This window comes from Xenopus laevis, chromosome 1S, assembly GCF_017654675.1.
Source record: "Xenopus laevis strain J_2021 chromosome 1S, Xenopus_laevis_v10.1, whole genome shotgun sequence".
Taxonomy (NCBI): Eukaryota; Metazoa; Chordata; class Amphibia; order Anura; family Pipidae; genus Xenopus; species Xenopus laevis.
Window position 1 is genome coordinate 131,842,440 of NC_054372.1, and position 13,483 is coordinate 131,855,922.

A 13,483-nucleotide genomic window follows, 5' to 3' on the forward strand; every position below is an offset into this window, starting at 1 on the left:
TCATTAGCAACTGTGCAAAGTGTGTTAACCCTTAAATGGCAATGCCATCCTATTTCACACTGGTGCAAAGGCAAAGCGAGCCCCATGTGGTGCTTTGTAGGCCCTGGAAGCAGGGCCGGGCCACGACACACAGGCGCCCAAGGCAAGCTGGGGGATGAGGCGCCAGCTTACCCGAGTGCGCATGCGCAAGATGTCGCTCGCGTGCGCAAGAAAGACGGTGTTTTTTATTTCTTTTGCGCTTCTGCGCATTTGCAAATTGGTGCAAACGTGCACATGAACAAAAATTGCCCAGAACATGCGTTCGCGCACATGCACAGGAGCACAAGTAGACGTAAAAACAACAGAGAGTCGGCACTGGACCGGGGGTAGGCGACAGAGGGGGGTACGTGCCTTGTGCCCCCCCCAGCTTTGCGCCCTAGGCACGTGCCTACTCTGCCTACCCCTTGGCCCGGCCCTTCCTGGAACTGTGCGTGGCAACCACTGGGAATCCCCCTTGCACTGATTTTTGCTTTCAGGCCTGGGGGTAAACCAGGTGAAACCCATTTTAATGGCAACCACTGAGGTGTTCACTGGCACTGGTTTTGCGTCCCGGGCAGGGGACATGTGTACTATGACAACTGGCGGTGGGCCTACCAATTTGCAATGGTGCAAAGTGTCTTTACTAAGTTTCTAATAAATATGACCTCCCCTTTTTCCAAAACGAATTATGTTGTCTGAGTGGTTATTTTGATTACTGTCTTATGGCAAAATTTGGTAATGTGGGTTTTAGTTTGAGTCAAAGGAGGCAGCTACATACTACAGACCTTAAAGGAACAGTAACATCAAAAATTAAAGTGTTTTAAAGTAATAAAACTATAATGCAGTGTTGCCCTGCACTGGTAAAACTGCTGTGTTTGCTTCAGAAACACTACTATTGTTTATATAAATAAGCTGCTGTGTAGCCATGGGGACAGCCATTTAAAGGAGAAAAGGCTCAGGTTACACAACAGATAGCATATAAGCTCTGTATAACATAATGGTGTTATCTATTATCCATTATTTAACGTGTGCCGTATAGCCTTTTTTCAATTTCCACCATTGCTACACAGCAGCTTGTTTATATGAACTATAGTAGTGTTTCTGAAGCAAACACAGCAGTTTTACCAGTGCAGGGCAACAGTACATTATATTTCCATTACTTTAAAAAACTTAAATTTTTTGGTGTTACTGTTTTACGGCTCTTACGGCTACTGTTACTGCTATAAGGCTCTTGCTGATCAGAGACAGCATTGCTATGGATCAGAAAGCTGCTGTTGTGTTTTTGCCAACTTGTTTCAGTGTTAGTTAACTTTAACACTGGGCAAAACCGTCATATTATTTCATCGCAGGCCGAGTCTGAGCTGCTAACTTTTCTTTTTTTTTTTTCGGTATCCGCACTGAAGGGATGTAAACAGTAAAAGTCTGCCCTAAAGGGAGGGAGGCGGTGATTTAGGGGGTAGTATATTCCAAGCATAACAATAAAGTTCAGTGAGTGGCTTTTGTAAAAGGAACAGAAAGATCACAGCAGGGTACTGTCTATGTCTCTTTTCACAAATGGGTGGGGTAGGGGGCTGTGGAAGCATATTTACATTCAAATAGGTTATATAATACTTATGCATCTGCTTTCCTTCACTAGTAATGTCTTCTGTTACACTTGATGGGGGATGTGCTGCTACGACAAGTAGGACAAAGTAACTATTACATATCCATCTCTAGGCAGTGTAAAGTATTCTGTTATATGCAATCAGAAGCTACATGAGTACAGGTAATGAAAAGTTTCTTCTGCTAGCCAATCAGGGGACACCAAGAGAAAATAAATTATTTAAAAGTTATGTTTCAAATTAAATCAGTGCAGCAGTAACATTGAAGTATATTTCTAGCAAATCTAGCCAGAAAAGCTGCACCGATTATATTACATTCACATACAGGCAGTGCAATAACACCGTGGTAACATGTCCTAAAATGGACACCATAGCTTAGCTCTTCACTTCTCTCTCCAATATTTTGGTCACATGCTCTGACATCACTAATCTGGGCCTTACTCTAAGTCAAGGGGCTGCTTTATGAAGTCACTGAGGGGCGTTGCTGAACAAACCGGATGTGGGTGAAGCAATATAAGTAAGGGCAACGTGTGATTATTGCACTGGTGTTGCTTTTTGTCGACATGGTTGTGGGTAAGTAGTAATAGTTGTAAGCACGTGTGGTGGCCTTTGCTTTGGTAATCTCCTGTAAAGAAGTTATTTCTGATGGAGGAAGGCTATTCTGTACGTGCGCTAATTCTATACTTTAGCTGTTATCTCTGCTTATCATTTTCTAACTCCTCGAGTTTGTTCTCTAGTTGGAGTAAAGGCGACCATCTTGTATTTAGTGAAACACGTGGGAGCTAACTAGTGGAATACAGTAGGTGGTTATGGACAAAGCAGCACGGGCATTGTGTAGTAGTTTTTCTTTCCTGCCCTTTTCCAGCTGGAAGATATTTTGGCATATAATTGTCTGCAGCCTATATCTTAACAAAATCTTCTTAGGGGGGCTTTAAAAGCAACAAAATAAAATCCAAATTTTACTTTTCTTTCTTTAGTGAAAAAGAAGCCTATCTCCAAATTCCAATATAAAAAACAATAACATAAAACATGATTGTATGCAATGAAATTCCCCAGCTGCTTTACTGACTGCTGCTGATAGGAAGCTATAGATTGATTTGCTGCACATCAGGGGAACTCTCTTTGGAACAGCATGGACACATTGTGCAGGGATATATTGATTTTTGCTTACTCTAAGGGCTAAGCTCTGTAATAAACCTCTGCACCTGCACACACCTTCCTTCCCAGCCATTCAAAACCCTGGCAGATCTGTTTGTTTCAAGTAAATGTGGGAACTTTATTTTTGCTTTCATGTGTGTGTACTGTAAATTCTAACTGTCTTCTATTTGCTTTTTCAGCTATCGACCTGTGCAGGAGGCCACATATAAAGGTATGATACAACTAAATCTTCTGAGCAGTGGGTTCACTTGTGTCGTCCAAAAAACATAAGGCCCTTGTTGCTAATGAAATATTTGGACTAAAACCCAGCGACTGGGGGCTTCAGGGCTGTGGTATTCTAACAAGTTGTTACCATCCTATGTCCAGGATTACCTGTGGCATCTTCCTATTGCTGTAATAGGATATTTAATAGATGTTTGCAGAGACCAGCAGATCTTGCTCCGATTGATAGAAAAAGCCAAGTGAACTAAGCAAGACAATAGTACTTTTAAGGGGCTTGGGTACTGCTATAATGGTGGTCACTATAAAATATTTAAAGGACCAGTTCACCTTCCAAACTTTAGTATATTCTTGGCATATAACTTTCCAGCTTCTAAATAAACCAGTGGTCAGCAACCTTTACTATCAAAAGAGCCATTTTGCCCCCTCTTTCACAAAAAAAAAGGTCTGGAGCTGCAAAATATAACAGGTTATAACTTTTAAAAAGTTTTAACTTTTTTTTAATTGTAACTGTTACAACAGAATACAACAAACAAAAGTGCAGTGTGTATGTGTAGGCCTACTTTGAAATAAATTAAACACTGAAAAGCCCTATTAAATGCTAGTGTTCTCATCTGTTTAAAGGTGAGGGCTATAGACATCATTAAAATATGTCATTACCGTCTATAGCCCTCGCACCGGCTGCAGCTGGACTCTGGAGGCTTCTCTCTTGTCTTGAGTGTGTGACCGCGGTAAGGACCATGATGAATCATCTTGCTGTGGCTCAGTCTTGCCTGTCACTCCTGGGACGTCTATACAGCCCTCCACCTGCTGGCGGCTTCCTGAGTTTGAGACCACGGTAATCTAACCGTTGGTTTACCGGGGTCGCACACTTAAGAAGCCGCTAGCAGGTGCGAGGGCTGTATATACGAAGTGACAGGCAAGACCGAGCCGCAGGATGAAGAGCCGCAAGAGCCTCCGGTTGCCTACCCCTGCTTTAAACAAAGTCTTAATTATGTAATACAGGAACGGCAGTTTCTGTGGCTAAACTTGGCATGATGAGATTGCATAGTCCGTGTTTCACCTGAGAATACAATGATTATGTAAATGCACTGAACAAGCTTTCTTTTGTTCTTGAGGTTTTGCTTGGTGTTTAACAATCCCTTTTTACATCTGATTTGTTTTTTTTTTAACCTTTAGATGTGTCGAAACTATGGCCACATCCTGCATTTGATTGAACGATGAACAACCAGACTAAGGTATGAAAAGTGGCGCTACCAACAGGCCATTGCTAATGGAAATGTTGGTGGGGAGGGTGAACAATTATCAGCTATATGATTGAGGAAATTTATTTGGGAAAAGCACTATAGTCTGACTTGCATATTGAAGCTTTAGGGTAAGGCCACACTGGGGAGATTTGGTCGCCTGGTGACTTTGAAGCTTTCGGGTAAGGCCACACTGGGGAGATTTGGTCGCCTGGTGACTAATCGCCTCGTCTTTGTGACGACCAATCTCCCTAAACACCTTTCCTGAGCTCTGCGCTGGCTAAAATGGAAAAACACCGGCACTAATCAAATGCTGCGATACGTTTTCCGAAGTCGCCTGAAGTTACCTCGTGAGGCAACTTTGGAAAACAAATCGCCGCATGTGATTTAGCACCTTTTTTTTGTTTTGTTTTTTCATTTTAGCCGGCGCATCGTTCAGGGAAGGCATTTGGGGAGATTGGTAAACTGCCAATGTGGCCTAACCCTTAAGTTGGGGCCTCATCACCCCAGGACCCAGTATCCGAGAAAGTTTGCTTAATTCTGTCAGTAGCAGCTCAATTTCATAATGTGTTTGTGTCCCTGTGTATTACACTTGTCTACAGTCATTATAAACCCAATACAGCTCCGTGATGCTGTTGTGGGGTGGGGGGTACATATTCTATATATAATGGCAGGCACCAGTGTTCTAAATTGGTGTAAATCTGGGGATTCCTGATAGACAAAGTTGTTTGGTTAATTTTGAGGTGTGAATCTAAAACTGGGTTTTTATGTTCTTGATGTGAGACCCCAGTTTGTCGCTTTGGTTTTATCTAACTGAGCCTGATGTGATGAGATTGCATATTCCGTGTTTCATCTGAGAATCCTATGATTATGCACATGCCCTGATCAGTCTCACTATCTTTGCAAATTTGAAATAACAGGATGAGCGTTATAAATTAAATCAACCTTTGTTGTATAGGAAATAGAATTTTGTAAGGGTACACTTAGGGGGCTATTTATCATGCTGTGTACCCTTACACACTGCTGATTGTAATAGGCAATTTTACCACAGCATGATAAATAGGGCCCCTTAGATGCTACGGTATGTATCCTCCTTTATGAATAACCTTCAAAATGCTGAACATTTTCCATATGTATTGAAAATATAACTTCCATAATGAGACTGGTGGAGTGAGCTAACGTGTAGAATAAATATTTTGTACTATTACTGTTGTACAATTTGAGGTTTTAATGTAATTACTTTTCAGGAACTAAAGTAAAACTTGGCAAGAAATGAAGTGAGTGCACCTTTTCCAGCTTGATAACTAATGGCACAACTATCAAGGTAAATATAGGCTGCCTGGGAAATCTTGTGTATTAATATGGCTTGCTGTTGCATATGTGATGGCTTATTAAAACAAAAAAAGGGGGGGGGTCTATAAAAGTGACCAGTCTGAAAGGTATAATGTAGTGATGCATCCTTGACCCATGGCAGCAAATATGTCTTGGCTACTCTTATATTTTTCACTTGGCAAACTACTTGTGCAGTTACTACCAAAGTACTGCAACAAATTTAACTGCCCTTTTTTTGTTACTGTTCTGACAGCTGTTCCTCTCTCTGCCCCAAGACATGGGCTATGGGATTTTAGGCTGTCAAAGAGAAAATGACCTTTTTCACTCAGGGGCATGCTATGGCAAACTGGCTGCCTGTCCTTGCCCGCTGAATTTTGCGGGGTCATACAAATATCAAATGGCTTATTTACATGGCACTTTGTGGCCTGGGAAATTTTTTTTATATATATATTTTTTTTCACTAGCTGGAGGGAAGGTGGCGAATAACTGTTAAAGTGAATTGCAAACTTTAAATTTATCACTTTGAAAATATGGCACAAGCTAATATCTTGAAAAATAACATTAGTTTAAGCATTAGGGCTCTTACTCACTGGCGTTCTGACCTGCGCTCCCCTGCGTTCTGTTTTTTGGCGTTCAGCCGCAGGGGAGCGCAGGAATAGACGCATGCCATTATTTCGAATGGGGCTGTACTCACTCAGGCGCGTGTAGGCGCCGAACGCAGGTTGAGACGCAGCATGCTGCATTTTTCCTGTGTTCGGCGCCTACACGCGCCTGAGTGAGTACAGCCCCATTTGAAATAATGACATGCGTCTATTCCTGCGCTCCCCTGCGGCTGAACGCCAAAAAACGGAACGCAGGGGAGCGCAGGTCAGAACGCCAGTGAGTAAGAGCCCTAACAGATACAAATTGTAAATGTTAACCTTTTAAAATCTCTTCTCTCAGGTGTTAAAACTCTGTAGAAGAACTGAAGAGCTCATCCATGGAAACCTGAAGCTGTGTAGTACTGGTTATTCACCAGTGAGCCTAAATGCATATAATGGGTTGCAATTATCTTGCAGTCTCATATCAACTGCAGGTATAAATCTGGATGATCTTCCTGACCTAAAGCTGATTTTGGGTGCCAGGATAGCCAGTTTTTCCCAAGTTAGACAGACCCAGCTGAATCCACAAAGGGATACCAGGAGCCTTGTATAGAGTACTATAAAACAGTGTTCTGCATTTCCCTCTTAGTTCCATTTATTTTATACTTTTGTTTTAGTCTAAATGAGTTTTTGGTCGATGCCCCAGTTCTGGCTGATAGAAATATTTAAATTCAGAAATTCTGCATTATCATAAACCAGCATATTCCAATAAAATTTACTTTATACTCCTTGGTTGCTTTTGTTTTCTCAATCCAAAGTGAATTTACATAATCTTAGATTCGTTGGGAGCTGAACTTCCAAACCACTCTGCTAATCACAGCACAATTGCACTACTTCATTTTTCCCATTTCATGGTGCAAGAAATTACTGGTCTTGTGACTCTGAAAGATGGAGCACAGCAGGATATAGGGTTTGTTGGAATGCAGACCACATGTAGAGATGACGACTGTGTGGTTGTAATATAAGCAGGTAGATATAATTAGGCAGGAATCATAAGGGAGTATGTTTTGACTGAAGCTATATGATATACTGCAGAGATACATTTTAAGTCAGACTTGAAGTTACAAATTGTGTATTGACTAACTGGACAAAAAAGGTTCAATATCTGAGATCATGTCTAGTATACACAACTGCATAACCAGAGTGAAGTGGCAGTATCACAGGGAAAAAAAACACAATTTCCAATAGTATCACAGGGGAAAAAACACCCATTTCCAAGAGTAGTTCCACTTTCATTTTGCTTTTTTTTTTGCTTTTTTTTTTTTTTTTTTTAAATTTCTTACCTTGAATCCTAACCTAACTCTTTGGGTTTGCATTCTTTTAACCACATTTAGTTTTTTTTTTTCTGCATTCTATTTTTCCACGGTGGGGTCATGGTTAGAGAACACAAACTGATGAAGTATTTTGTTCAATCTTTTTAAAGGAGAACCAGGCCCTTTCTATGAGACCTTATAGCAGCCCCTCTGGCATTTGCCAGAACCCACAAATTGCCAGTCTGGGCCTGAGGAAAACCAAGCCCTTATTAAAATCCCCTACCCTACATGCATCCCCCCAGACTAGGTGTTGCCCTGGTAAATGCCCTTAACTCTTTACTTACCCCTCGCAGATTCAGGGCATCAGTTCATGGGAGCTATCTTCTCTTTGGGTCTTCCGGGCCCGGCGCTTCAGCAATTTCCGTGGCTTTCACCAGCTTCGCACGTGCTGACATGCTGCTCTCTTCCTGAAGATTACCGGGAGAAGATGGCGTCTGTGAACTCTGATGCCCTGAATCTGCAACGAGGGGTAAATAGGGGCATTTACTGGGGGTAACAGCTAGGCTGGGGAGGAGCAGGGAGGGGCGTTTATGGGGGGGGTAGGGGATTTTAATAAAAAAAGTTGGTTCTCCTTTAAAGTTACATGAATTTTGAACCCAGAACCAAATCCTGGATTATATGCATCACAAACTCCTGCTGGAAAGAAGTACATACCATGCACCCTCATTGCAATAAATCATTTTAATTGATAGTAACATTATAATTTGGTAAGACCATTTTTGTTCTTAAATATACAAGCTAATTCTTTTAAAGCCTACTTACTGTAATTCCAAAAATTGTATTTGATGAAACTTTTAGAAATAACATCACAATTCTGTACTGCATCAGTGGCTAAGGAGTACAACATACTCTGATAAATAAACATGGTTATGTTTACACTCGTTGGATGAGATGTATAGTCAAAAAATTAAAGTGTTTTAAATGAATGACCATACAATGTACTGTTGCCATGAACTGGTAAAACTAGTGTGTTTGCTTTAGATACACAACTATAGTTTATAAAACCAAGCTGCTGTGTAGCGATGGGGGCAGCCATTCAAGCAAAGGAGACACATTAGACAATAGATATTGTAAATTGAAGAATCCCATTGCATAGTACAGAGCTTATCTGTTGGGTATCCTGTGCCTTTTCTCCATTTTTAGCTTTAAATGGCTGCCCCCATGACTACACAGCAGCTTGTTTATATAAACTATAATAGTTTTTATGAAGCAAATACACTTGTTTTACCAGTGCAGCACAACACTACATTATATATTTTATTACTTTAAAATACTTTCATTTTTTTGTTGTTACTGTTCCTTTAAGCTCAGGGCAATAGGCTGTGCAAAATAAATGTTTCTAATATAGTTAGAAATGTAAAAAAGGCTGTGTGCACGCTGGGGAAGGAAATATCTGTACAAAATGATTTCACACAGCACCATATTGAGGGAGTTACTACATAACCTCCATTCCTATGAATAATTAGGAGTTTATGATTTATAACCCTGCCTATATCAAGAGGAATGTCAGACAATATGCTGCCTATGTGAGCTAAAGTTCTTAACAAACCTCTGCTCTCTAAAACCTTATTTAGATATACAGAAGTGATGACAGAATAGTTATGACTGAACATCACTGTAACAATTCAAAGCTAAGTAATAACATGAAATAATAATCCTACAACTCAACCCTTACTTCTGTTGTGCAGTTCAGATGCCACTTATAATTAAATAAAGCTAGGAAGTATAAAAGATTCTCCTAGCTATTGATCTATCACGTCATGTACATATATGTAAGCTGGGAATGGCCATTTTGAATTTGGGACTAAATCAGTGCCACAATACAAGCCCCAGGGTGCAAATGACCTTTAGTTACTAGATGTAATTCAATTGGTTTATCATAAATATGAGGGGTCATTTATTTTAGCAAGCATTATTATGCACAATTTCATTAAAGGTACTTGCATCAAAATTTGCCCTTCACGTTGGTTAAGAATGGGGCGCTACTGCGCCTATTGACGCACAGGAATAGGGTTGCCACTTGTCCGGATGTCAAGACCATCTGCTTGGTCACTAGAATTCTGGAGACAACTCTGTATTGTGGGGGAAAACGCAGATTGTGCTTGAAATTGCACTTTGCATACTGCATCAAGATAAGTGATTGGCAGGCAGAATAGAAGCCTGTGAGGTGATCTGGCCTGACTACCTCCATTTTGGAGTATATTTCCTAGATGTGTCCCTGAATTTTCAAGTGATCTGGCAACCATATCAAACAGTTTTAGTTTTAAAAAAAACAAATGGAACACTCATCAGGGTTGCCACCTTTGCCAGCGGCTAAACCCAAACAAAGGGGGCGAGTCAGATAGCATTGGGGGTGGAGCAGTGATGACATAAACCAGACAGAAAGTTTTGATGTCCAGTTCAAAGCCACACTGGTGGCAACCTTTCTCTTAACTATATTATGCCTGATGAGTGAGCCCTTCAATTACAGGTATGGTATCTATTATAAAAAAAATCTGTTATCCAGAATGCTCTGAAATACAGCAATGCTAGTTTAGAAAAACAATTTCTTATGTTCGATTGATTTGCTTTTTTTTTTGTTTCTGTAATAATAAACTAACCTTACTTGATAATTCATTTATTGACCAGATTATTGTTCGGTTTTCACAAGGCTAAAAACCAAACAAAAACTTGAGACTGAACAGGCCTTAAAAAAACCGAACTGTTAGGGTCAAAACCAAACAGGTGGCAACCCTAGCACTTATTCATACCTCCCAACTGTCCCGTTTTTAGAGGGACAGTCCCTCTTTTGACAGCTCAACCCGCAGTCCCTCATTTGTACTGAAAGTCCTGTTTATCTCTGCACTGATCAGCCAGAAAAATAAACAATGTTTCTTACTTAATTGGCTTTTGGCAGAGAGCCCAGAACAGCCACAGCTGCTTATAAGATACTTTGTCCCTTGGGAAAAGTTAAGCTTTAAGCGATTTCTGATGGCGGCCCTGAACATAGGTATCACTTCTTATTGTTGCAGAAAGAAGTGAGATCAATTTGCCAGTTGGAAATGTTAGCACCATATGGCCTAAATAGAGAATATGACCTAAGCGCTATTTATCAGTAATTTATTGTAGTCATGTTTTAATTGGTTTTTATTTTATTTTCTTTATTTCGTAGGATGTTCATTTTATGTGCACATTGTGGACTCATTCTTTAAAATACTGTGATACTTGGTTAAGGGGGATATAACACTAAGATTGACATCTTAAGGTGGCCATATTCGTAACGATTACAACCATAAAAGATTATTTGTTCCTTAGACTGAGGGCCCACTTTCCAAACTATTATTCCTCCTCTCCTCACTCAACCTCTTTATTCTCCTAGTCTCTTTTTTCTAAATACCATACTCTATTGTTCCATTATTAAGATTCTTTGTTCCCATAAAGAAATAGGGAATGACAATGAAATAGGCTAAATGGTTAGAAGCAAGAGGCCCACTGACACCTGGGCCCACCAGAAGTTTTCCTGGTATCCCTGTAGGCCAGTCTGACACTGGTGGAAGGAGCATATTTTGGTTATACTGCGGAGAAAGCAGTGACAGGTTTTAGCAGTAGTATTAATATGATTAGAGAAGAAGAGAGACTGGTCAAAGATGACCCCCAAGCAGTGAGCTGCATTAACATTGTTAATGGTCATGCCAACAATAGTAATGGTGAAAGGAAGAGATGGGCTGGGGTTTGGGTGGATAGACCATGAGCTCAGTTTTGGCCAAGTTGAGCTTGAGATGGCATTGGTTCATCCAGGAGGAAATAGCTGCTAGGCAGAATGCAATCTGGGTTTGAACGTCATTGGTTAGTGAAGCGGTGTCTAAATATATCTGGATGTCATCAGCATACAGGTGAAGGGTGGGAAAATTGTTTGTGAATAGAATCGACTTTGCTTTTAAAGAAGTTAGCAAAGTCCTGGGGGTATGTTGACTGTACTTCCCTAATCACATTGTCTAGCCTTGAGTGGGAGTTTGCAATGCCCTGCCTTGGCACAGCTTAGGATGAATTTGGCCCAGCAATACTTAAAGAGGTTATTCACCTTCCAACACTTTTTTCAGTTCAGTTGGTTTCAAATAGTTTAGAAGTGTAACGTGTCATTTCTCACCTTCTAAAGCAGCTCTGGGAAGGGGGGGTCGTCAACCCTGTAAACTGTTCTAAATTGATACATTTAATTGATACATTTTTTATCTTTGTCCCTACTGAGCAGAATCCCTGAGTTTTATAAAAGGCAGCTGATAGAATTGATACAGTAGTTGCTAATATTCCAGAGTTGCTGCTGAGAAATGTATCAACTAAATGTTGCAAAATTGTAACAGTTTAGAGTCTGCACCTGAATTACTGATCTGCCAGTCTCAAACACCAGAGACAGGGACATTCAACTTTAAGCTTAGATTTTGAAAAAATAGACTATATCATACCATTTCTATATTATGACTAGTTGATTTCAGGATACCAGATCTATTTTCTACAGAACTAGCTAACTTTAAATGTAGCTTAAATTCTATATATCCTGCATCCCCTGCTACTGAGTTGCTGTTGCAGCTCTTGACCCCACTGTCTGGGGGTAGGGCTATATCCAGATAAACTCAGGCAATTACCCTACCAGCACATTGCTCCTTTGGCACCCAGCGAGTCAGACTGTTAGGACTTTCCTCTGCCTAAATCACACAGTGGGCTCAGAGCTGAGTTGGTGAGTGAATAAGTTATGTAATGGTGGCTGAAAAGAGCAATATGAGATTATTGGCAAGTAGCTTATTAAAGACGTATAGGTGGCTGCCTAGGGTGCCATCATCAAAAGGCACACTTTTAAGGGGATTTTTAGTTTTTCTAATTTTGCTTATTTAATAATTTATTTAAGTAGTAATCCTGGCCTGGCGTGGGTGGAATCCATCACCTCCCTCACTTGTCACCTCCTGCACCTTCTCCCTCACCTTCTCCCTCCTTCTTGCCGGCAAGTAACAGCTTCTGCTGGTGTGGTGCGGCGGCGCAACATGCCTCAATGACGTCACTGACACAGTTCGCCGACTGAGAGAGGCAGAGAGCTGGCGGCCTAGGCGTGTTGGTGTGGTTTGTGTGCTTCACTGCTCTGTCTCAGGCTCAGCATTTACAGACAGTTGAAGGAAGATTGATATTCTTCTATCAAGACGCTAGTAAGTGAAGCTTCCAGATTTGTGGGCCATATTTTTCTATTGCTGCTGGTCTGGGCGCTGGCACAGGTTATAAATACTAGGGGGACAATATGATGTGATCACAGACAGTGATCTGATTTATGTTTGGTTCAGATTGCTGCTGGCACAAGTACATAAGTTTGGGGAAAAATTGGGCAATAATTCTGATTTATTTTTGTCTGCTGCTGGCACAGGTAAAGATTGGAGACAATATTCTGGCTGCTGGGCTTGTGTACCAGGTGCAGGAGGGATGTATGATGGGTGGCTACTAGGCATGGCACAGGTGCAGGAGGGCTGTATGATGGATCAAATTATCATACTGTTTTGTTTTTTTGACATTTTTCAGTTTAACATTACACATTTATATTTATATAAATGAAAAGTTTAATTTGTTAATTTGTTGTACACTTTCTCACTTTCTTTATTTAAAAAACGACATGGTAAAGTGGGTAATGTAGGATGGGGGGGGTGCTGATTGAAGCTTTGCCTAGGGTGCCAGACTACCTTGACCTGGCCCTGGCTGGGTTGTTGGCATAGTTAATGGGATGAATTTGTATTAGAGATAAAAAACATGACCTGGAGTATTCCAGTTACAAGCCTTTTAGCTAGATGACCCATTAATAGCATACAAAATCTCTTAAACTGTGAAGACACAACACCTTCTGGTACATGGGAAGACTAGTAGCATTCAAGTAATAAACTGGTATAAATCACCCTTGTTGTTTTTTCTTGAAGGTATCTTAAGCCCCTGCTTCCATCCAAAGCTGA

The 13,483-nt window shown here is 40.7% G+C and overlaps 2 long non-coding RNA genes and 1 other non-coding gene across 6 annotated transcripts in view; all 3 read left to right on the forward strand.

Annotated features, from left to right (window-relative positions):
* The first annotated feature begins 1,768 nt into the window (after positions 1-1,768).
* Positions 1,769-13,483, forward strand: part of LOC108707042 — a 43,292-nt gene continuing 31,577 nt past the window's right edge. The window contains exon 1 of the long non-coding RNA XR_005965048.1: positions 1,769-1,783. This is a non-coding gene — a long non-coding RNA (uncharacterized LOC108707042). The remainder of the gene's footprint in view (positions 1,784-13,483) is intronic.
* LOC108707041 lies at positions 2,110-6,760 on the forward strand. Of its 4 annotated transcripts, none has more exons than XR_001934204.2 (5): positions 2,110-2,136; positions 2,957-2,988; positions 4,176-4,234; positions 5,488-5,564; positions 6,515-6,760. It is a non-coding gene; the product is annotated as an uncharacterized LOC108707041 (long non-coding RNA). The 4 variants fall into 4 exon arrangements; XR_005965049.1 differs by lacking the exon at positions 2,110-2,136 and adding an exon at positions 2,264-2,282; XR_001934206.2 differs by lacking the exon at positions 2,110-2,136 and adding an exon at positions 2,400-2,418.
* LOC121399593 lies at positions 5,820-5,964 on the forward strand. Its single transcript, XR_005965167.1, has one exon. It is a non-coding gene; the product is annotated as a small nucleolar RNA SNORA79 (small nucleolar RNA).